Source organism: Podarcis tiliguerta (assembly GCF_965153285.1).
Source record: "Podarcis tiliguerta genome assembly, chromosome: 13".
Taxonomy (NCBI): Eukaryota; Metazoa; Chordata; class Lepidosauria; order Squamata; family Lacertidae; genus Podarcis; species Podarcis tiliguerta.
In genome coordinates, this window is record NC_139546.1 from 115,327 (window position 1) to 140,921 (window position 25,595).

General features: G+C 45.5%; 1 protein-coding gene across 6 annotated transcripts in view; it reads right to left on the reverse strand.

Moving 5' to 3' along the window:
- GRK3 (G protein-coupled receptor kinase 3) overlaps window positions 1-25,595 on the reverse strand; it is a 115,380-nt gene that overhangs the window by 69,103 nt on the left and 20,682 nt on the right. Inside the window, exon 3 of one of the 6 annotated variants that reach the window (XM_083407291.1) lies at window positions 19,470-19,584. The exons of 4 other annotated variants lie outside the window; for them this stretch is intronic. The gene's annotated coding sequence lies outside the window, so the exon portion shown is untranslated. Of the gene's footprint in view, window positions 1-12,618; window positions 12,747-19,469; window positions 19,585-25,595 lie in introns of those variants that run through there. One more of the 6 variants, XM_083407292.1, reaches the window with a different exon arrangement.

Here is a 25,595-nt window from a genome sequence, read left to right on the forward strand (position 1 = left end):
AGGCAAGGAAGCTGTAGGCTGAAGTCTTGGAAAGCCTTTCGTAAAAGTCTAAATTTCTATCGGTAAAGAGCATAAAACCCCCCTTGGAGGCAGGGGAAGGGGGGGAGTTGTGGACTGAGTATGCCTGCAGGAGAGAGTGAAAAGAGTTAAAATAAAGCCGCTCTGACCCTGGAAACGGGCTGCCAGTGACTGACGTTTTGGAATGTCCATTGACAGTACTTAGAATGTTCCTTGACAGCTAGCGAAGGAAGAGAAATACATTGTTTCTATTGTCTCCGGCTGCTTCGAAAAAGGAGTAAAAAGTAACTGGAATCTGAAATTAACTTTGGATGGTATGAGTTTTGTTTAAAGGGGACATTGTTTCCCTCTAGTGGATGTCTCTGAAATTGGTTACTTTATAAGAGCTGGGCTAGGGGACTTCCAGCTGCAATATAAGAACTGTGAGAATTTGAGATTGACCTTGAATTTCTCAAGTGTTATGGTAAATGGAAAGGGAAAAAAACAGGTGAAATGTCGACAGAAGAGGCCTTAGTGGTTGTGTTAGTGAAAATAAACGATTCGTTGGAACAGCTTCACAGGAAAATTGACAATCTGGGACCAAAAAAGGTGGACACTAACACAGAAACCATTCAGAGATTGATACAGGAATCTATTTTGACATGGCAAACTATGGATGAAGTCAGGGAGAAAACCCTTGCTGTTGAATGTAAAACAATAGAATTGGAGTGTGAAAGAGCCCCATCCATTCAGAAGCAATTCGATGTGACATCTGATATGATGGAAAAACAGAAGAATTTGAGGACCAGAGCCCTATCTGAATTGGGAAAGGAAAGCTTGACAGAGTTTCAGGAGGAGACTGGACTAACATTGGTTGAGAAAGAGAGGTTTTTGAGGGCCAGTATGACCGCCAAAAATGTGAATTTATTTAAGGGTAACTGTGAAGGACATTGGTTTGAAGAGAAGGGGGATTGGGAAACATGATCAAATCTGAAGTTGCTATTGTTGGGCCGAGTTGTTGTGGTGGGGATGAGGGTTGCAGTGATGCTGGGGATGTTGCCTTTGTTCCAAATAGTGCAAGCTTTGGATGGGATGGATTGTATCAGGAGGTGGCAGAGGGATGTTTTTGGAGCTGTTTGGCAGGGCAGGAAGCCTCGAGTAAAACTTAAGATACTGACGGATGCTAAAGAAGGAGGTGGACCTGCCCTGTCAGACCCTTAAATTTTGTTGTGAACCATCTGCTTTTTGCTGGCTGAGAGAATGGTTGTCTCCTGGAAGCACAGAAGTGTTGGATAATGGCAGATGAAGTTGATGGACTAGATGAATTGGTGGAAAAGACTGGCAAGATCCGAGACCAGGGAGAAGAGTCGGTGGAAGAAGACTGGGAAAAGTTTAAAGAAAATTTATAGAAATATTGTAAAATTAATGAATGTTAGAAGAACATTGGAATGAAGTTATATGGCTTCAGTAGAAATGTTATAAGGAATTAAATAGATTAATAGAGTATTAAAGGAAAATAAGGTTAAAATGTGTTAAGATAATTATAGGATAGAAAACAGGGGAAGATGGACAGGAAGTGGAATTAAGTATAAATAGATTAATTGAGCATTAAAGGTAAAAATATGGTTAGAATGTGTTAAGACAATTATAGGATAGAAAACAGAGGAAGATGGAAAGGAATTGCTGAAACAATTAACAGAAGTGGAATACAAAAAGGGAGGTGTGAGGAGGTCGAGGAAATAAGGGAAATAAAGATAAGATGTTGAAATTGAAATTTTAAATGGTTTTTGTTTTGTTTTGTTCTGTTTGTTTCTTTTATTATGTTGGGTTTTTTATTATGTATTGTATTGTATTGTATTATGTTTTTTCTTTTTTGGTCTTTTGCAGTGTTGTGTTTAATTTGTTGAAAACTCAATAAATATTATTTTCAGACAGATCAGCAAGTCCTAGGCTCTGTGGTTTAACCCACAGTGCCACCCGCATCCCTGTCTTTAGTATACTGCCAACTGAATAGTTTAAATAGTTGTTTTTACTAATACTTTTGTTGATTTTCTTCATTTTGTGAAATGCTTTAAGGTTTTTTTACAATCAAGCTGTGCATAGATTTAACAAAATAAATAAATAAAATTTCATTTGCACTGTTTTCCCCCTGCAGATGCCAGTGCTGGCCCACCAATCATTGTTGGCCCGGTATTGGGCACAGAAGACGTATTTTGGGTGGATACGTACTTAGGCAAGGAAGCTGCCAAACCTGAAGCACAAAACATTCCCACACAAGACCATGTGCACCAGGAAATTTTTGCATAGAGTGATGTTTGGATACTCTACAATAAAGGCAGCAATGCGGTAAATTTATTTCTACGGAAGAAAATTCCCAACAGGCCCAGATAAAGCCCAGTGGCAAGGAATGTAGATCTAAAGCAAACATATGTGCATCTGAGAGAATTAGAAAGCCACTGGCTTAATCCCCTTGGGAAACACTGCAAAAGGGTTTACCCAATAACTTTTGCCTTCTGTCAAACTGTTTGGCTAACCAGTTACCCAAAAGCATACTGGTAGAACATAAAAGCAGAGTACTGGGGACTTTCCATGAGCAGGATCTCCATCAAGGTACATCAGTACTCTGCTTTTATGTAGCAGCAAAGAGACCCCACCTGCACACAAACACACTTTTGCTCCGCAGCCTGCCCAGCTGCCTCAGGCTCACATCCCAGAGACCTAAGTATCCCACTTCTCATCCTTCCCAAGGCCCAGCATCCTACTAAATGAATAAACTGAGTTATGCTAAATGTGGCGAGGTGGACTATGGGGAGTGCACCTGTGTCTTACTGTGAGTTACAAAACCCCTCACAAAACTCCAACAAGGAGCTACACTCACTCCATTTATTGTAGGAATACATTTACTCCCCCTGCAACAATTGTTTCTGGAGGCAACCCTGTTTCAACTCCGGTCACATAATTTCCCCCAGAGTTCTTGTCTTTAGGAGACATTGAACAGCCTCAGAAAGAGTTCCTTTTCTAAGTCAGCAAATACTGTTAGTGTTCTCCAGCCAGCTGACTCGCACATTCAATGGGTGGAGGTGGGTCTCCCTTGCAAGTCACAAAAGCAGGACAACCTAATCCATAAGACACCATCAGTATGCATCCACTTTTTAAAAATAACCACAGCCTGAAAACACAAAGCACATACTATTAGTTTTGTGAAGTGTCAAAGAAGAAATAAGCCTGTAGGAATATTGTACATACTAGGAGAGGATATATTGATTAAATATTATCCTTCCTAACTCATGCTAGTGAGTCATACAGTAGAGTCCATTCCCCAATATATAGCAGGAAGCTAGTTGGTAGATTCGTTTTAATCTCTATATTTAAGCAATCCAATCTGGCTTTGTTCAGACTGGATTTTGTTCCTGGTAAGACCTCTTTTATCCCTTCTAAAAAGAATAAAGACACAAGAAGCTTCTTTTAAAAGTAACAAGAAGTTTACCCACATTCAGTTCACAGTTGGATCCCTGAAGGCAGGCTTTACAGTGTGGCTTACATCCTTGTAAGGATGGTCCTATGTGCCGCTGGCAGAGAGCCAGCAATGCAGTCCAAGAGAAAAAATGGGATCAGAAGAGAGTCAAAAAGAGAAAGATGACTGCATGACTGGACCTTTTGTAGGGTCTGCAAGGGTCACACCCACCTACCTGCTCACATGCAGGGGGAGGATGCTCCAGACCAGGTGGAACAGAAAGTTCAGCTGGCTGGATCAACACCCCCCTGTCTGTGTCCACTCTAGGCAAACAGGAAGTGATGTACTTAACTGCTTATGTTACATCCCATAAAACCGACACAACCTTAAAATATATTTGGCATTTGCTGATGGATTTATGGACAGACTTGGCTTTATTTGCTATGAAATACAAATATTTGTTGGGGGAATAGTGTGATTTCCCCCTCTGGGTCTTATCAAGATCAGTACGTATAGTTTCCTAGGGCAGAATCATCAGGAGGTGTTGCTTGTGTTGACACAGTCACCATAAAACTCTGCTTTATCTTTCATTTACTGGGATCCTTTCTATACTGCAACCCACCCCAATTCAGTTCTTTCACATAACCACCTTTATGGGCTGAAACTTGGCCTACCATCCTGTAAAGCCAGCCAGGATTTTGTCATCACTGCTCCTTGCAACTAGAGCTAATTTGGAAGGAGCAACTCAATTAACTGCCAACTATGACACCCTAAGCTTTCCTCCTCCTGGCTCTTCCCTTGAAGCCCCACAGAGAATTCCCACAGCACATGGCAACCTGTAAACCCCAAAGTCCTTGAGTGGCCTTGTCTGGACATAATGCTTAAAAAACCACTGTTTACCACCACTGGAATGAATCTGAGCAAGTCCTGCACCACAGTCCAGTGCAGCCAAAAAGAGAAGAGCAGAAAGATTCATTTCCTGTTTTAGAGTAACCATGGTTTGTCGTTATGTCCAAGGCAGGATAAACTGCAGGATAAACTATGGTTTGTTCAAACAAGCCAGCTTCAAATTGTGAGTTACAATACACATGGCTTCAGTGGAGAGGGGAACACACAAGCCTGGGGCTTATTTCCTTAATGTTAAGCCAGCATTCACCCACCTAGTGCCCTTAGTGGTAAAGCAACATTCACAAGGAGTGCTGGCTGGAGCTGTGGTCCAAAACACCTGGAAGGCAGCAGGTTGTTGAAGCCTGTGCTAACCATAGTTCAGCATTGTCATCCAAATGAGGTCAGTGTGTGAGGAAGCAGGAAGAGGACAACTGCCTCCATGCATCTTGTTGGTGGCTGTGGGAAGCAGGATGCTGACCTAGAAAGTCCATCATGGTCTGCCCAGCGTGACTCTCTTGGTATATGTCTATTAGCAGTGATAGGACCAGAACCTCCACATTAAATGTAAACTGCCTCCAAGTGCCTGGTGGGTTGTCCCTTCTAGGCTTCCTAAGGCCATCTGGTTGGCCACTGTGGCAAACAGGAGGCTGGACTACGTAGATCCACATTAGGGTACTCAAGCAGAGCTCTTAAGATGTTTTCAAGCTACAAAAGTCAATTGAAGTCTGTAGTATCCACTTCTCCAAGCTGTTAGCCGAAAACTTGGTTGAGAAAGGCACGAGGCATGTTCCTCCACAAATGGCCATGGTCAGCCAACCTCCAGGTGGACTGGACTCCACCTCTCACCGTTGGGCTCATTTAATGCCTTTCACTGCAGTGCTGGCTGGGACTGTTGTCAGGGCACCATGTTAGCTCCCCTTGGCGCCTAAAATGAACTGTGCCAGGTCCACAAAGCCTCTGTTTTTCCCCTTCATGTATCTGTTCCAAATAGCTTCCATATATTTCTCTGCTGCTCACAGGCACTTGCAGGACCCCAGATATTTTATTATTTCAACAATGGGTACTTCAAGACTGGATTACAGTGGTACCTCGGGTTACAGACTCCACTAATCCAGAAATAGTACCTCGGGTTAAGAACTTTGCTTCAGGATGAGAACAGAAATTGCGCACCAGCAGCACGGCAGCAGTGGTAGGCCCCATTAGCTAAAGTGGTACCTCAGGTTAAGAACGGTTTCAGGTTAAGAACGGACCTCCAGCATGAATTAAGTTCTTAACCCAAGGTACCACTGTACTGCAATGCAACAAAATGTGGGACTTTACAGATGCTGGATCCTGAAGCTGCCATTAGTGCAGAATGTTGCAGCACAGTTGCTGACATGCGTTAGCCCCTCAGACCCTCTGATCAGAGATTTTCACTGGTTACCAATTTGCCATCAGGCCATGTTCAAGGTGTTACTAATTAGTATATAAAGCCCTTAACAGGTGCAACTGGACCTCTCCGCGACCCTTCCCCTCTGAGGCAGGTGGGATCAATTTGGCTAATCCACCCCCACCACTTGGACCATTGGATCCAAATGGTTTCCAGAGAGTGGTAGGGGATGTTTTATCCCAAGTTGATGGCCTTTCAGCTGATTCCCTGGTGGCCCACTGGAATGCGGAGTTAACCAGGGCTATCAACTGTCTAGCTCTGAAGCACCTTCTCCAGTTGCAGAGAGCCCAGCCAGTCCCATAGTTCTCCCCAAAGCTGAGAACGATGAAAAAATCACTGAGACGGCTAGAGCACCGGTGGAGGAAAACTCATTCTGAATCAGACCGGACATGGGTTAGAGCTCAATGTTGAGCCTACCAAGTGGTGACAGTGATGGCGAAGAGGACTTTTTTCACTGCCCCTACTGCATTTGCAGAAAACAGCAGCAGGAGACTCTTTCAGGTGGTTCACAATGTAATGGAATCTCCTTTGCCATCAGGGCCTGGAAAGGACCCCCAAATCTCCTGCAATGATTTTGCAAAGTTTTTTGCAGATAAAGTCGCTCAGATTCGGAAAGAGGTAGACTTTACCATGGGAACAGGGCTGGGGCAGGAGAGTGCTAGAGTCCTGTGTAGTCAAGTTGCATGGGATCAATTCCGAGCACAATTCAAAGTGCTTAAATGGCCTTGACCCAGTATACCTGAAGGAACGTCTCCACCCCCATCGTTCTGCCTGGACACTGAGGTCCAGCTCCGAGGCTCTTCTGGTGGTTCCTTCACTGTGAGAAGTGAGGCTACAGGGAACCAGGCAAAGGGCCTTTTCGGTAGTGGCACCTGCCCTGTGGAACATCCTCCCATCAGATGTCAAGGAAATAAACAACTATCTGACTTTTAGAAGATATTCGAAGGCAGACCTGTTTTGAGAAGTTTTTAATGTTTGATGTTTTATCATATTTTTAACATTCTACTGTAAGCCGCCCAGAGTGGCTGGGGAAACCCAGCCATTTTACTATTAAACACAGTTTTATTTTCACATATGCTTCCTTTATTTAACAGCAGTTTCATCTGTAATTCTTGCGAACTTGCACATTGTCTTGGGCCCATTTGCTTTAATGATAAAAAATCCTGCTGGAACATCAGGCAGGGAAGGAAGAGAGAAAAGTAAAGCAGGCTCTACTTGGGGATGCAGAAGATCCTGCTGGAGCAGCATGCAGCAGCTCGAGGCAAACAATGCTGAACTAATTGGGTATTTATTTGGCCAGTGAACTGGGGCAGCCCCTGATTACCACAATTACTGACCTACTGCTAGAGGGGCTGAAGCTGTGGTGAATGGGGCCCCTCTGAAACACACACCCTCTAACTGATCTCCAGAAACTGGAGGAGAGGGAGAAATGGCAACACAACACAAAGGGAGAAAATTACTCTGTGCCAAGCCATTTGCTCTGGGCCATCCTTTCCAAAGCTTTGAGACCACAGATAAGCAAACCAGCTAACAAGAAACAGAGACTAACCCGGGGGTCAGCAACCAAAGACCCATAGGCCACAAGCAGCCCACAGGGGTTGTTTTACCAGCCTATGAGCCGTCCCTGACCTGAGCCGCCTGCTCGGCGAGCCCACACGTGCTGCGCTAAACTGGTGCAGCATGGCGCGGGGGCTCGCTTCCGCAATGCCGGAAATCACGTCTGCGCAGACGCCGGTAATAGCAGGCGTGCGCACTCACGCGTGCCCGCGGTCCAGCTCAGAGAGGGCTCCACGGCAGTGAACCAGCTCAGGCAAGGTAAGCCTTGCTGACTCACTGGCTTATCAGCATCCCCCTCTTAGGAGCCCTTGATCAAGTAATACCTTTTGTATCGCTTGATGTTTTCAACATGGCAAATATCATTCCTGCTGCCTAATTTTAAACTGCTTAGAAACCCAATATGGGTCAAGGAGTTCAAATAAGACTTTTTTTAAACGAGGACAGGCAAAAGAAAACAACGCTTCGAAACCAGAAGCCCCGTGCCATCCGGCTCATCCTGTGGCAAACAGGAAGTGGAGAAGAGCAACAAGTTAAAGGTGGTTCATTGACTCAAAATAGAACTGCACTCTCATCCCAGAGCTGGGGGCCTCAGAGGAAGCAGAATGCACTGGGACATAATAAACAGAAGCTTAATTGCAGATAAAAATGGGGTTTTAGATAAATGCACTGACTTAAAATTTTCCCACTTCCTATTTTATTTAACAAGGGACTCCTCCCACCCCCAAGGAGGCAAGGAGAGCAGGCTGATTTTGGCTGGCATCAAAATACAGCAGAGAGGGGTGAAGAATGATCCAGCGATCTGACCCAATGGGTGCACAATAATCCCCCAGGAAGTTCTGCTGCATAGTCACCACTGAAATCAACCTATGCAAGAGCCCTCCTATTCATTTTCAGTTGTGCAGAAGAGCATCAGGGGCAACTGGTGCATGTTTTAAAAAGATATCAACTTGACCTCAGGAAGCACCAGTCTGAGGCATTGATAACTGTCTCCTCCTCGTTTAGGCAGCAATTTCTTATCAATTTTCTTTTTATATTTGTCTTTATAACAGTGGTGACTGGCACCCATTAGGATTGGCAGAGTAAGGTGGGACTTCTGGGGAGTGTCATGGTGTTGGGATTTCAGTTCCCACAAACTGCGGAGAAGCAGCTACATTGTTTACATCATGTGATGTTACTCAGCGTGAGAAAGGAAGTCTGAGCCAGTTCTCAGACAGTCCTGAGTGTAACCTGGGTGGAGTTTCAGTGAGTCCTTCCGCTTCTGGATTGAAGCAGTGTTGAGTCGCAGACTCTGATGCTGGACTGCTCAGGGAGAGCAGACATGTATGTTTGTTTGTACAGTCGAATTAAGTAGCTGGAGACTACAGACTGCAATGACATCACCTTGCCGACAAAGGTCTGTATAGGTAAAGCTATTGATTTCCCAGTAGTGATGTATGGAAGTGAGAGCTGGACCATAAGGAATGCTAATTGTCGAAGAATTGATGCTTTTGAATTATGGTGCTGGAGGAGTCTCAAGAGAGTCTCACAGACTGCAAGACGATCAAACCTATCCATTCAGGAAATCAGCCCTGAGTGCTCACTGGAAGGACAGATCCTGAAGCTGAGGCTCCAATATTTTGGTCACCTCGTGAGAAGAGAAGACTCCCTGGAAAAGACCCTGATGTTGGGAAAGATGGAGGGCACAAGGAGAAGGGGATGACTGTAGAGTATTCCTTTCCTGTATGATTATTCCTTTCCTGTATGACTAGAACATGGCCTTCTTGTATTCTCTTCCTGTGTTGTTTTCCTGTTGAATTCTTAGAGTCCTGCGTAGGTGGTGTTCTTGCACACTGCCTTCCAAACAACCCTGGTACAGATAGCTCCAAGTCTCTAAGTGATGTCATGACCTTCCTATCTAACTATATACATCCCCTGTTTATCACCGCAGACTAGAGGAATGTTAAGTGCACTCTATATAATCTCTGAGTACCAGCCTATTAATGATAGATTACTATGTTCCTGTACCCTCTCTATCTAGTGATGTGTAATGTCTTGCATGTAACCCTCGTATGTAATATTGCAATGCCTGTACACACCCCACATGCAACCAATCAGCACCAAGCACATATGCAGCAATTGGGGTAATATACAATAAAAGGGACTCTCCGAGACTTGGTCTGGGAGATGCCTCCCACATGAACACCCACGACTCATCTGCCGGTTATTATGTCAACCCAACAGACGACAGAGGACGAGATGGTTGGACAGTGTTCTTGAAGCTACTAACATGAGTTTGACAAAACTGCAGGAGGCAGTGGAAGACAGGAGTGCCTGGCGTGCTCCGGTCCATGTGGTCATGAAGAGTCGGACACGACTAAACAACTAAACAACAACAACAGACATTCTTCTAGAAAGGTCTACCTGAACAAGAACGTCAAATACATGGGGTAGGCTTTGCTATTAAAAACCATCTTGTGAAGCTCTTGTCAGAAATCCCTACCGACATTAATGAATGACTTACGCACCAACACTGGATGCTGATGAAGACATTAACGTTTTTTTTTACTCTTGGCTGGATATCATCCTATCAGAGACACCTAAGGAGGAATCCTGGGTGAATTTAATGCAGGAGTTGGGCAATATTTCTATCTGTGGCCTGGGACTATTAGGAAAGAAGGAATTGGCAACAGCAACCAGAATGGAATCTTACTTTTGACAATATATGCAGTGCACAACTTTGTAATTACCAACATACTCTTTTGACAAAGAAATAAATTTAAAACATCTTAGAGGCACCCTTGGTCAAACCACTGGCGCCTCTTAGATTATGTAATCGTCCTAGCCGAAGATGGCAGTGATGTGCTCCTTACCAGAACTATGACGAGTGCCAACAACTGCTGGACAGATCACTGATTAATACGTTCCATGTTGGCCATCAAGATTTTACCTCAATGCAGGCTTCAAGGAAGGAAGGTAAAGGTAAAGGTACCCCTGCCCGTACGGGCCAGTCTTGGCAGACTCTAGGGTTGTGCGCCCATCTCACTCAAGAGGCCGGGGGCCAGCGCTGTCCGGAGACACTTCCGGGTCACGTGGCCAGCGTGACATCGCTGCTCTGGCAAACCAGAGCCGCACACGGAACGCCGTTTACCTTCCCGCTAGTAAGCGGTCCCTATTTATCTACTTGCCCCCAGGGGTGCTTTCGAACTGCTAGGCTGGCAGGCGCTGGGACCGAGCAACGGGAGCACACCCCACCGCAGGGATTTGAACCGCCGACCTTTCGATCGGCAAGCCCTAGGCGCTGAGGCTTTTACCCACAGCGCCACCCGCGTCCCAATCAAGGAAGGGGAACCAGGGCGCAAAATGAACACTCAAGCCCTTCAAGATCCTGTTAAGCAGGATTGCTTCCAAACGACTCTTAAGGACCATCTGCTTTCGGAGTTCCCTGATAACATCGAGGAACACTGGACCAAGTTAAAAACATCCATTACTGCAGCCTGTGAACAAACTATTGGATACCAAACCAAGAAACACCAGGACCAGTTTGATGAGAATGACAGTGAGATTGAACTCATTACAGTGGTACCTCAGGTTACATACGCTTCAGGTTACAGACTCCGCTAACCCAGAAATATTACCTCAGGTTAAGAACTCTGCTTCAGGATGAGAACAGAAAACGTGCTCTGGCGGCAGGGCAGCAGCAAGAGGCCCCATTAGCTAAAGTGGTGCTTCAGGTTAAGAACAGTTTCAGGTTACGTATGGACGTATGGTCAAGTCTGGCAAAGAGATAGAAACTGTGCCCCCAAGAAAAATACCTATGCCAACACTAAGGCTGAAGTTCAAAGAAGAACAAGAGAACTAAAGAACACCTGGGGGTTTTTTTATTAAAAAGGTCAAGAGATCCAGCACTTATTGGACACTCATGATGCACAGAGTTTCTTTGTGGCTACAAAGACCATCTATGGGCCAATAAATCATGGCATATGCCCCCTACAATCAACAGATGGTACCACACTTCTAAAAGATAAAGAATCTATTGCACTGCTCTGGAAAGAACATTACCAGCAACTCCTTAACCGCAACTCCCCTGTAGTTGTTGATGTCCTCTCACAAATCCCACAAAAACAAATTAGAGATGAGCTTGCAGTATCTCCAAATCTGGGTGAGTTGTGAACAGCTGTTAACCAAATGAAAAACACTAAAGCCAGCAGACCTGACAGGATACCTGCCAAAGTCTTCAAAGTGGGAGGAATAGAATTTGCACAACAACTTCACAAGCTCATCAAAAAAATCTGGGAGAGAGAGGAGATCCCAGCAGACTTTAGGGATGCCAAGATTATCAATCTCTTTAAAAAAGGTGACAGAATGGATTGCGGAAACTATTGAGGCATCTCTTTATTAGCTGCGGCTGGCAAATTTCTTGCAAGCATCTTAGCAAACCATCTCTTAACAATATCCAATGCGATCCTCCCTGAATCCCCAAATGGTTTTAGACCTTCTAGGAGGACAGTGGACATGATTTTCACTGCTCAACAGCTTCAAGAAAAGTGCAGAGAGCAAAACCAACCCCTGTATATGGCATTTATTTACCTAACTAAGGCCTTCGACACTGTAAATCATAATGCCCTGTGGACTGTCCTTCTGAAAATTGGCTGCCCAGATAAATTTGAGAACATCATTTGGTTCCTCCATGATAATATGATGGCAACAATCACAGATAACAATGGCTCTCAAAGTGAACCATTTGTAGTGGGATCAGGTGTTAAACAGGGTTGTGTTATTGCCCCAACTCTATTCATTATTTTCATTGCTACGATCCTACACTTTGTTGAAGGGAAACTCCACTCCTGTGTAGAAATCATATATCGAACAGATGGAAAGCTCTTTAATCGAGCAGGCTGAAAGCAAAGAGTAAGGTTACTGTAACTTTAGTCCTAGAGCTTCAGTATGCTGATGACAATGTAGTGTGTGCACACTCAGAGGAAGACCTGCAAACCATCCTAAATATCTTTGCAGAAGCTTATGAAAAGCTTGGCCTATTGCTCAATATCCAAATAACCAAAGTGCTGCACCAACAAGCACAAAACAATCCCTCTGCAGCACCACAAATCCAACTCAATGGTGCAATGCTGGAAAATGCCAATCACTTCTACCTGGGCAGTTATCCTTCCACAAGGGCCCACATTGATGCTGAAATCCAGCATCGCCTGAGCTCTGCGGGTGCAGCTTTCACCCAATTGAAGTGCAGAGTGTTTGAGCACTGGGACAGTCACAGGGAAACCAAACTGCTTGTTTACAAAGCTATTGTACTACCAACCTTACTGTACACTTGTGAAACATGGACCATTTATAAACGCCATCTCCAACTCCTCAAAAGATTCCATCAACAGTGTCTCCGAAAAATTTTACACAGCACTTGGGAAGACAGGTGAACTAAAGCCAGTGTACTGGAAGAAGCAAAGATCACCAGGGTCGAAACATCAACTTCATTATATTGGTCATGTTGTTCAGATGCCTGATTATTGTCTTCCAAAGCAACTACTCTATTCAGAACTTAAAAATGGAAAGTGTAATGCTGGTGGTCAACAAAAGAAGTTTAAAGGCTCTCTCAAGGCAAATCTAAAAAAAAAAAAAAATGTAGTATAAATACTGACAACTAGGAAACACTGGCCTGCAAGTGCTCCAACTGGAGAACAGCTTTTACCAAAGGTGTCATGGGCTTTGAAGACGCTCGAACTCAGGATGAAAGGGAGAAGTGTGCTAAGAGGAAGGCATGCTTGGTAAACTCTCACCATGATCAAGTCCCACCCAGAAATCAATGTCCACACTGTGGAAGGACGTGTGGATCCAGAATTGGCCTCCACAGTCACTTACGAACCCACTGTTAAAACTGTTTATGGAAAACAATCTTACTCGGCTATGAGTGATTGCAAAAGAAGAAGACAGGGAACCAGGCAGAGGGCCTTATCGGTAGTGGCGCCTGCCCTGTGGAATACCCTCCCATCAGATGTCAAGGAAATAAACAGCTATCTGACTTTTAGAAGATATTTGAAGGCAACCCTGTATTGGCAAATTTTTGTTGTTTGATTCTATTTTTAATATTCTGTTGGCAGCTGCCCAGAGTGGCTGGGGAAACCCAGCCAGGTGGGAGGGGTATAAATAATAAATTGTAATTGTAATCATAATTATTTTATGTCTAATGTTTTACAATTTTTTATGTGCTGTAAGCTGCCCAGAGTGGCTGGGGAAACCCAGCGAGGTGGGTAGGGTATAAATAATAAATTATTATTAAACACAATGAAGAAACTTTTGAGTGAATTAGGAACAAGGACTGAATGTTTCTTAACATTGGAGATAAAGTTGTGATGTGGGACTGAAGGAACACTATGGTTGATGCTTATCTATAACAGTTACTGGAGAACCTCTTTTGGGCTTTTTGTTCTGAAAGAAAAATGAATGAACTTGAAATGCCCGAACTAAAGACTGAAAGCACATTGCCTAGCAGAGGGAGGAACAACTGGGTATTACTCTGGATTGAACATTTGACTATCTTGAAGAACACTTTTATACAGTATAGCCAACAGAGGGATAGTAGGAAGTCCTTTTTCTGATTTGTTTCTTCTTTTTTAAAATTTTTTATTATCTCCTTTAATATCCCTATCTCTTGCCTCTCTTTCCTTTCCTTTTCCTTTTTCCTTTTCTTGTTTTCTCTTTTTGCTGAGTTTGCATTTCTGTCTTGTTCTGTTCTGTCTTTTTGCATTTTGCGTTGTCCCCTACTTAGATCTAAGGAGGGGTTAACATGCAGATTGCTGTTTAGATATTGAAGGACTCTGTGTGAGAGGCTCGGAAGTGAGTATCTCCCAGGTGGGAGGATGAGAGAAGAAAGGGAAGTTCCCCGGTGAGAGTTGGGAGGGATCACCTTTCTCTGTGTGGGACAAGATTTACACGTGAAAGAGGACTTTGTATTCTCTCTCTCTCTCACTTAGTTTGTTCTTTTATTACAATGTATTATCAAAAGTCTTAATGAAAGTCTTTTTTTAAAAAAAGTACTGGCAGGGTAGAGGACAAGGAAGTCAACAGCAAGTGGAGCCACAACCAATGAGGGGCAGAGCCAACACCTTTTTTTGTCCCCCTCTACTGAGTTCTTCAAAGGCAACCCTAAGATGGAAGAAGCTAACCTCCAGCACCACCCACTGTGCAGGTTGTACGTAAGGAGGGAGGCAGGCGGTGGCTTACTGAGGGTAGCCGAGGTTGGTGGGGCAGTGTCCCATTTGTCCTAACGGACCTATGTCTCCAATATGCCCCTTTTGCAAACAGGAAGCTGCAGGGGTCCGCTCTTCACTTAAAGTGAAGATGCCAGGTAAAGGTAAAGGGACCCCTGACCATTAGGTCCAGTCGTGGCCGACTCTGGGGTTGCGGCGCTCATCTCGCTTTATTGGCCAAGGGAGCCAGCGTACAGCTTCCGGGTCATGTGGCCAGCATGACTAAGCCGCTTCTGGTGAACCAGAGCAGCGCACGGAAACGCCGTTTACCTTCCCGCCGGAGCGGTACCTATTTATCTACTAGCACTTTGACGTGCTTTTGAACTGCTAGGTTGGCGGGAAAAGTTAAGATGCCAACTACTTTTCAATTCTTTAACTGGGAAAGCTACAGAAATTTAATTTTTTCTATGCCATCTTGAGCAGCTTCAAAGACAGTTGACAATTGTTATAATTGCAGAATTTTGGCAATACACATGCTAACATTTTGGTGGCAAAATTTTGGTTACCAGGTTCTGATGAGATTTCTCGCGGCAGCCTCCTTTGTCAGAGCAGATTCCATCAGACAAAAGACACTGAAGAGCTCAAGGTCACCAAGGACAGACCAAGAGCAGCCTCCGCGAGGCCTCCTGGCTGCTGCTGCTGCACAACAGCTCTTTATTTGGTGGTGTTTCTGTGCATATTTGACCAATGCTAGGCAACAATGCATGGATTATTCAGAAGGTGTGATGCGCCAGGGAGACAGAAACACTAACAAGAGTTTTGCTTTGACAGGGCAGGATGGGCTCGTTCTCCAGAGCAACGCATCTGGCATTCTGTTCCAACAATCCGTCATGGAGCTGGGCAAGGAAGGAGGGTGCTTTATGGGCCTGCTAGCCAAGTGCCTGAGGCAAGGAATGTTCCCTTCAACTTTCCGTGTGCAAAACCTGACCTGCTTGGTGGGAAGGGCTACACCTCTGTGGCAGAGCACATCTTAGTCAGGCAATGGGCCTCCAGGTTCAATCTCCATCTCCAGAGAGGCTTCGGGAGCCCCAGGTTTCTTGAGCTCACTCTGCCATGCAGGGCTTCGCTTGCACGCTCTCTCTCTCCCTTTCTTACTCTGTGAATGATCCCCAATTCGCCTTCCCTGCTTCTCTCTCTCTATGTGTGTGTTTTCAGATGTTTCTTCAGAATAAAAGGGGGGAAACACCCAGTGTTTGTTGTGTGTGCCTTTCTTTGGGGAAGCAGCAGCCCACAGGTTTCTTACTAGCCCAGCCTACGCTGCCAGCCTCAGGTTAACTCTGCCAGTCTTCAGCTCTCCCCTCCCCTGACGCCAACAGGAGGGAAATACGCTCTTGAGATGCTTGTTGGCTTGCAAGTTGCTTCAGAGTAAAAGAAAAAAAACCCCACCCTGCTTTGCGTTTGAGCCTCTTCTGGGTGTCTCCCCCCCCCCTTATGCTGCCCATTTTCTCCTAGATGGCTACGCCAAGAGTGGACACTTACAAATGCCCTCGGATGGGGTGGAAGGCGCATTAGGCATCCTTCCCAATGCTGAAGGAGCTTGCAAAAAAGTTTATGGCTATTCCAAGAACAAGTGTGCAATCTGAAAGTGTGTTCAGCTCGGCTGGCAATGTTCTTCAAATACAAAGGGCATCTCTATTGCCAGAAAACGCCAAAATGCAAATTTCCCTTGCAAAAAATATAAATTGCGTTTAATAGTTTTTGTTCTGTAAAATTTTATCCATGCTTTCCGGTTTGGCCTGGTTTATAAAAGAAATGCAATTTTTCTTGGCAATAAAAATATAAATTTTCTTTATATTTTGTTCTGTTAAAATTTATCCATTGCATTCTTTCTATTTTGGCCTTGTTTAGAAAAGAAAATTAACAAACAATCAAATAACTGGTGTTGTGCGATGTATACATTCAACTAAGACTCGATAGTGAATTATATTTGAATATCTAAAAGTGTGACATTGAATTTGCTTTTTTCTTGTTTAGTAATGTAATTAAATGTTTAGGGAACCTTTGGTATCTAGCTTCTAATTACTTCCACAGCTTTAATTTTAGAGAAAATGTGCTATTATCGGTACAGTAGTACTATAACATAACAGTTGCAACAATACATTAAGTAAAATTTTATCAGTTTTAGAGTTAGAGCCATAAGTAATAGCAGTTGCCAGGACCATGTTCACCTCTACATAGCTCCAGCCTTATTTCAGATATTGTGATATACTGAAATATCACAATATTTAACTGGTTACGTATCGTGATGTTGAAAACCAGGTATCACCCAGCCCTAGTAACTGGAGAAGGAAGGGTTTTATATATTTAAATGCCATGGCTTTTGTCAGGGAAGAGTTAGAGTTAGAAGTTTCCAATTTCTCAGAGGGAGAAAGCATTCCCCAAGGGGGGAGGGAGAGCAGTGAATCTAATAGAAGGGAGCAAGAAGAACAACAGGGAGGGACCGGCTGTTCCCAGGAAAGGCAAGGGTTCAGTTCTAGCTCAGATTGGGAGAAGGGGAGATACAAGCCAGCTCTAGCCAGGAGGGTAGGAAAAAGAACGGGAAACCGAAGGGAAGGGTGCCTTCACCATTTTGAGAGTGGCTGGTCACGGAGAAGCAGAGCTCAGAAGGTATGTGAAATAAGTGACTGAGGAAGAATGGTTAAAGAGAAGGATCGTTTAAAAGTTTGTTTGTTAATACACAATAAAAAGTTATAAAAGAACAAGAAGTGTTTGTGTTGTGATCTGAAGAGGACAACGACCATTCCTGACAGTCCTTACTCCCAAAATCCTAAGAATTATTGCAAGGCTGAGAGTGATCACGAGAGAGAGAGAGAGAGAGAGAGAGAGAGAGAGAGAGAGAGAGAACTACAGTTCACAGGGCTCTCTAGGGAAATGGAAGCGACCGTTCTAGTCTGTGATGTAAATATTCCCTCAATTCTCTATCTTGCACCATGGGAGTTAAAGAAATGAGGTGAAGGAAAATTGTGAGCCATCTCATTTTTGTGGCACCTCCTGGGGTGCCAGAGTAATGCTCAGAAGACCGTGAGCATGCATAGAAATGTCCCAAGGAAGATATCCCAGAACCTATTGTAAGTCATGGGCTTGCTCCTAGATGTAACCAGGTATACTGACAGCAACTACCATCAATTTATTTTTAAAGACTCCAACGCTGGCTGGGGCTGGTGAGAGTTGGAGTCCAACAACAGCTACTCAAGGTTCCCCACACCTGCTCTAGAAGATAAGCCTGTTAGCCCTACAAGTGAGTAAAGCTGAAAAGCAGCTGGAGTTAACAATGGACAGCTAAAACAATCCGCTTATGAACCTTTCCCCAAAACAGTTGGACACACACTTTCTGATGCCAATAGTGATTATAATGATAATAATAATGATATTTATTTATTTATTTATTTATTTATAGTCCATCTGGCTGGGTTTCCCCAGCCACTCTAGGCGGCTCCCAATAGAATATTAAAAACATGATAAAACATCAGTCATTTAAAAACTTCCCTAAACAGGGCTATCTTCAGATGTCTTCTAAAAGTCATGTAGTTGTTTATTTCCTCGACATCTGATGGGAGGACGTTCCACAGGGCGGGTGCCACTACTGAGAAGGCCCTCTGCCTGGTTCCCTCTAACCTCACTTCTCACAGTGAGGGAACCGCCAGAAGGCCCTCAGAGCTGGACCTCAGTGTCCGGGCAGAACGATGGAGGTGGAGACGCTCCTTCAGGTATACTGGGCTGAGGTCGTTTAGGGCTTTAAAGGTCAGCACTAGCACTTTGAATTGTGCTTAAAAACGTAATGAGAGCCAATGTAGGTCTTTCAGGACCAGTGTTATTCTGAATTAGTTGTAGTTTCTGGGTCACCTTCAAAGGTAGCCCCAGGTAGAGCGCATTGCAGTAGTCCAAGCGGGAGATAACTTCTGACAAGAGCCTCACAAGATCATTTTTAATAGCAAAGCCTACCTGTGCTGGTCCTGGGGGGGGGGGGGTGTTACCATGCGGTGAGGTCTGAGTCCGGTCCTGGGTCGAGGATCTGGAGGCTGTCCGTCAAGGGCAAGGTGCGGTTCCAAGGCAAGAAGCCGGGCGTGGTCAGGAACTCCGGAAGAGCAGGTCAGGGTGCTGGCAGGAACAGGTTTCCAGCGATGTTGCTCCCGCAACCTGGGACTGGGCTGACTGGCCTTTATCTCCTCTGAGGCCAGGGGCGGTCCCGGCCCCACAGGTGACCCGCCTCTCCTGGCCTTAAGGCGAGCTCTCCTCCTGAGAGAACCCAGTTCCCTCCGCCTCTCTGTCCTGAGCCTCTGCAGCTCAGGAGAGGCTAGAGGGTTACTGGACCCAGAGGCAACCTCACCTTCCACTGACAAGGCTGGGAGAGGAGCACCTGCAGGCAATGGGTCCTCAATCACCTCCGGAGCCAGAGTGGATTCATGTGGTGTCTGCTCCTGAGGATCCAGCACAGCTGCGGGCCCTTCAGATTCAAGCCCCTGCCCTGGCTCAGCCGGCCCTGGAGGCGGGGACTCCTGTGCAGGCTGGGATTCCTCAGGTTCAGCCTCTGAATCAGATTCCCAGGCCATCACACTACCACATCTAAGGGACATGGTGGCGCTGTCGTCTAAAACCACAGAGCCTAGGGCTTGCCAATCAGAAGGTCGGCGGTTTGAATCCCCGCGATAGGTTGAGCTCCCGTTGCTTGGTCCCCGCTCCTGCCAACCTAGCCGTTCGAAAGCACAAAGTGCAAGTAGATAAATAGGTACCGCTCCGGCGGGAAGGTAAACGGCATTTCCATGCGCTGCTCTGGTTTCGCCAGAAGCAACTTAGTCATGCTGGCCACATGACCCGGAAGCTGTATGCCTGCTCCCTCAGCCAGTAAAGCAAGATGAGCACCCCAGAGTCGTCCGCGATTGGACTTAACGGTCAGAGGTTCCTTTACCTTTTTACCCCATGTATTTGATGTTCTTGTTCAGGTACATCTTTCTAGAAAAATGTGTAGCCTCCTTTTTCTTCCTTCAGTAGTCCCTCACCTGATCTTCGAGTTTCTTGAAGCGCTGCAAAATCAATGTTAAAACATCACAGCTGTCTTGCAATGATGGCAAGTTCTGCGTTCGGGATGCTTATTATCTGTGTTATCCGACAAAGTCCATATATTCCCTGTTCTAAACTTCAATTTTCTTTTACGACTACTGGGTGCTCAGGGGGAAAGGGAGGCAGACTAGGTTTAGGGCACCTAGGTTTAGGCCACCACTCACCACAATGTGAGTGATCCAATGTGATCCAGCAAGCGAGTGCTTCCCTGTAACCTTGCTTCTCACAGTGAGGGAACCAGCAGAAGGCCCTCAGAACTGGACCTCATTGCTTAGGCTGAAGGATGGGGGTGGAGACACTCCTTCAGGTATACAGGGCCAAGGCCGTTTAGGGCTTTAAAGGTCAGCACCAACACGTTGAATTGTGCTCGGAAACGTACTGGGAGGTCTTTCAGGACCAGTGTTATATGGTCTTAGTGGCTACTCCCAGGCACCAGTCTAGCTGCCACATTCTGGATTAGTTGTAGTTTTTGGGTCACCTTGAAAGGTAGCCCCACGTAGAGTGCATTGCAGTAGTCCAAGCAGGAGATAACTAGAGCATGCACCACTCTGGCAAGACAGTCCTTGGGCAGATAGGATCTCAGCTTGCGTACCAGATGGAACTGGTAGATAGCTTCCCTGGACACAGAATTGACCTGCGCTTCCATGGACAGCTGTGAGTCCAATATGACTCCCAGGCTGCACACCTGGTCCAGGGGCACAGATACCCCATTCAGGACCAAGGAGTCCCCCACAGCTGCCTGCCCCCTGTCCCCCCAAAACAGCACTTCTGCCTTGTCAGGAATCAACCTCAGTCCGTTAGCTGCCATCCATCTTCCAATTGCCTCCAGACACTCACACAGGACCTTCACTGCCCTCACTGGTTCTGATTTAAAAGAGAGGTAGAGCTGGGTATCATCCACACACTGATGAACACTCAACCCAAACCCCCTAATGATCACTCCCAGCGGCTTCATATAGATGTTAAAAAACATGGGGGAGAGGACAGAAAACTAAGGCACCCCACAAGTGAGAGCCTAGGGGTCTGAACACTCATCCCCCCCCCCCCACTTTCTGGACACAGCCCAGGAGGAAGGAGCGGAACCACTGTATAACAGTGCCGCCAGCTCCTCTAGACGGTCCAGAAGGATGTTATGGTTGATGGTGTCAAAGGCCATTGAGAGATCCAGCAAAACTAGGAAACAGCTCTCACTTTTGTCCCTAGACCACCGGAGATCATCAACCAGCGCAACCAAGGCAGTTTCAGCCCCATGATGAGGCTTGAATCCCAATTAGAAGAGATCCAAATGGTCTGCATCCTCCAGAAGTACCTGGAGTTGTTCAGGAACCACCCGCTCAATCAGCTTGCCCAAGAATGGAAGATTTGAGACTGCAATCCCAACCACTTGCACTGCTAAGCCACAGTTAGAACTATGGTTCCACAAAAACAGACAAGGCACAGCTATGGCAAACATTTCCAAACTGTATGATGATGCTGTGGTGGTGAGAGAGACTAAGGCATGCCTTGAGCAATCAAGTTACCATCCTGGACATGAGCCACCTTACTGGATGCATCCATCAGTCTATGTTCCTCAGACTGGGGAGGCCCCATGGAAGACTGACACCCCTTCCCACACCCACAAGAGAGGTGTTAGATCACAGGCCCAGGCTTCAGCTGAACCTTCCTCCTACCTGGAGCCCTCCAGAGATCAACTCCCATCAGCCCCAAGCAGCAAAGCCAATTGTCATGGCTGATGGAAGTTGTAGTCCAAAGCATCTCGAGGGCACCAGGTTGGGGAAAGCTGCTACACATAGCTGATCCAGTGGGAAATGTAAAAAGCCCCACCCTTGCCAGGAAAGCACAGTCCTATCCCTGAGCCAAGAGGACCCCTTCCTCTTGGTTCATGTGGGAACCAATGACACTGCAAGCAAGAGCCTCCAGAAGGTCAAAAGAGACTACGAGGCTCTGGGCAGGAAATTGAAGCAATTAAATGCACAAATTGTCATCTCATCTGTCCTCCCAGTTGAATGACGTGGCCCAGGGAGAGAGGGAAAAATAGTGGAAGTGAACAGCTGGCTTCGCAAATGGTGTAAACAGGAACGGTTTGGATTCTTAGATCACAGACTGCAGTTTCTTGAAGATGGACTTCTGGCAAGCGATGGGCTGCACCTCACAACGGTTGGGAGGAATGTTTTTGCCAAAAATCTCAGAAACCTCATCAGGAGGGCTTTAAACTGACTAATGTGGGGGAGGGAAGGTAGGAGTCTATCAATTGATGAAGATGATCATCCAAATGTCATAGACCAAATGGAGCAAACAGCACGCAGACCTAGTGGTGGGAGGAAAAAATCCTTAAATAAGAGACACAGGGGAATGATTAATGGACTTCAATGTCTGTACACTAATGCACAAAGCATGGGAAATAAACAAGATGAGCTTGAGCTCTTGGTACAGCAAACTAAATATGACATAATAGGCATCACTGAAACCTGGTGGGATAAGTCCCACGATTGGAATGTAATAATGGAGGGATACAATCTATTTCAGAGAAACAGACCAGACAAGAAAGGAGGAGGAGTGGCGTTATATGTCAGGGATGTGTATACCTGTGAAGAGATCCAAGATTTAGAACCTCAAAGACAAAGTGAGAGCATTTGGGTCAAAATTAAGGGAGAGAAGAATAACAGTGACCTCATTGTGGGAGTTTACTATAGATCCCCAAGCCAAACGGAGGACATAGATGATGCCTTCCTGGAACAAATGGCCAAGCATGCAAAAGGAAGGGAGATAGTAGTAATGGGGGACTTCAATTACCCAGATATTTGTTGGATGTCAAACTCAGCCAAGAGCATAAGGTCAAACAGATTCCTCACTGGCCTTGCAGACAACTTCATTGTCCAGAAAGTGGGAGAAGCAACAAGAGGAACAGCCATTTTAGATCTGGTCCTGTGACGCGTGCCTCCTCCCTCCGTGACTGCAATTAGCAGGAACTCACTCGAGGCCAGTCGCCATAAATTCCTTTCTTTATTGCTTTCTGACAAGATTACATCCAGCATAAACAAAGCGACCCGTCTCTCACGAGGCGTTGCTCTAACTGCTTTCTCTTTTCCCTCTCCCGCGAGACCAACAGAGCCAACGGCCCAGCCCCTTCCGTCTTTCCCTGTGACGTGGATCCCCCTCTCTCTGAAGCACCCCTTCCTCCCCAGACTCACTGCTCTCTTCTCTGTCCTCTGAGGACTCGCTGCTGATTAATGGAGACCTCTCTCTGTACCCCCTGATTCTCTCCTCCCTTGCTCCCTGCAGTTCCCTGACAGGTCCTAACCAATGTTGATGACCTGGTTAGTGGGGTAGAAGTGGAAGGATCATTAGGCGCAAGTGATCATGCTCTTCTGAAGTTTACTATACAGCGGTAAGGAGCAGCCAAGCATACTAGGACTCAATTTTTTGACTTTAAGAAAGCCGACTTCATAAAACTTGGGGAAGTGCTGGGTGAGATCCCATGGACAGTAATACTAAACGGAAAGGGAGTTCATGATGGCTGGGAGTTTATTAAGAGGGATATAGTAAAAGCACAACTTCAGGCAATACCAATGAGACGGAAACATGGAAGGTGCCTAAAGAAGCCAGGGTGGCTATCTAAAGAACTTTTAACTGAGTTAAGATTTTAAAAGGATGTGTACAAAAAATGGAAAAGGGGGGGAACCACCAAAGAGGAATTCAAACAAATAGCCAGCACGTGTAGACACAAAGTCAGAAAAGCTAAAGCACAGAATGTACTCAGGCTTGCTAGAGAGGTTAAAAGCAACAAAAAAGGCTTTTATGGGTATGTTCGTAGCAAAAGGAAGAACAAAGAAACAGTGGGGTCACTCAGAGGAGAAGATGGTGAAATGCAAACAGGGGACACAGAAAGGGCTGAACTCCTCAATGCCTTCTTTGCCTCAGTCTTCTCCGATAAAGAAAACAATGCCCGACCTGAAGAATTTGGAGCAAATGATTCAGCAGAGGAAACACAGCCCAGAATAACTAAGGAGATAGTACAAGAATACTTGGCTAGTTTAGATGTATTCAAGTCTCCAGGGCCAGATGAACTGCATCCAAGAGTATTAAAAGAACTGGCAGATGTGATCTCAGAACCACTGGCAGTCATCTTTGAGACTTTCTGGAGAACAGGCGAAGTCCCGGCAGACTGGAGGAGGGCAAATGTTGTCCCTATTTTCAAAAAGGGGAAAAGAGAGGACCCAAATAATTACCGCCCAGTCAGTCTGACATCAATACCAGGGGAGATTCTGGAGCAGATCATTAAGCAAACAGTCTGTGAGCACCTAGAAAGGAATGCTGTGATCACCAATAGTCAGCATGGATTTCTGAAAAATAAGTCATGTCAGACTAACCTGATCTTGTTTTTTGACAGAATTACAAGCCTGGTAGATGAAGGGAACGCAGTGGATGTAGCCTACCTTGATTTCAGCAAGGCATTTGACAAGGTGCCCCATGATATTCTTGTAAAGAAGCTGGCAAAATGCGGTCTTGACTATGCTACCACTCAGTGGATTTGTAACTGGCTGACTGACCGGACCCAAAGGGTGCTCATCAATGGTTCCTCTTCATCCTGGAGAAGAGTGACTAGTGGGGTGCCACAGGGTTCTGTCTTGGGCCCGGTCTTATTCAACATCTTCATCAACGACTTGGATGATGGACTCAAGGGCATCCTGATCAAATTTGCAGAAGACACCAAACTGGGATGGGTAGCTAACACCCCAGAGGACAGGATCACACTTCAAAATGATCTTGACAGATTAGAGAACTGGGCAAAAACAAACAAGATGAATTTTAGCAGGGAGAAATGTAAAGTATTCCACTTGGGCAAAAAAAATGAGAGGCACAAATACAAGTTGGGTGACACCTGGCTTGAGAGCAGTACATGTGAAAGGGATCTAGGAGTCTTGGTTGACCACAAACTTGACATGAGCCAACAGTGTGACACGGCAGCAATTCTGGGCTGCATCAATAGGAGTATAGCATCTAGATCAAGGTAAGTAATAGTGCCACTGTATTCTGCTCTAGTCAGACCTCACCTGGAGTACTGTGTCCAGTTCTGGGCACCACAGTTCAAGAAGGACACTGACAAACTGGAACGTGTCCAGAGGAGGGCAACCAAAATGGTCAAAGGCCTGGAAACGATGCCTTATGAGGAACGGCTAAGGGAGCTGGGCATGTTTAGCCTGGAGAAGAGGAGGTTAAGGGGTGATATGATAGCCATGTTCAAATATATAAAAGGATGTCACATAGAGGAGGGAGAAAGGTTGTTTTCTGCTGCTCCAGAGAAGCGGACACGGAGCAATGGATCCAAACTACAAGAAAGAAGATTCCACCTCAACATTAGGAAGAACTTCCTGACAGTAAGAGCTGTTTGACAGTGGAATTTGCTGCCAAGGAGTGTGGTGGAGTCTCCTTCTTTGGAGGTCTTTAAGCAGAGGCTTGACAACCATATGTCAGGAGTGCTCTGATGGTGTTTCCTGCTTGGCAGGGGGTTGGACTCGATGGCCCTTGTGGTCTCTTCCAACTCTATGATTCTATGATCTATTGGGAGTCTATTGTTACGCTCCGTGTGCAGAGTATGGCTTCTGAAGCTGGTTGGAGAGCAGACTTTACCTTTTGCCATCACACACAGACGGAGATGCTTGCAGAGTAAGAAAAATAACAAAGTTGCTTATCATAGGAAGTACATAACTTGGAAATAAATGTTTCTAAACTAACTAACTAGTCTAGAAAAGACATAGATAGTGATAATTTTTTCTCTGTGGTCCAAGAGAGAAGTGTAAGGAGGAGGAGGGAGCTCTAAACAGGCTGCAACCTAAGCTGTATCAGTCCAAACTTTGAAGGATAGGGAGGTCAGCACAGAGGTCAAAGGTACAGGGATAGTCAGGAGGTCTCTTGCTGTTTTAAGCCCATGCAAATCCTTTTCTGCCAGCTGAGTTGCACCCCAATTTCCAAC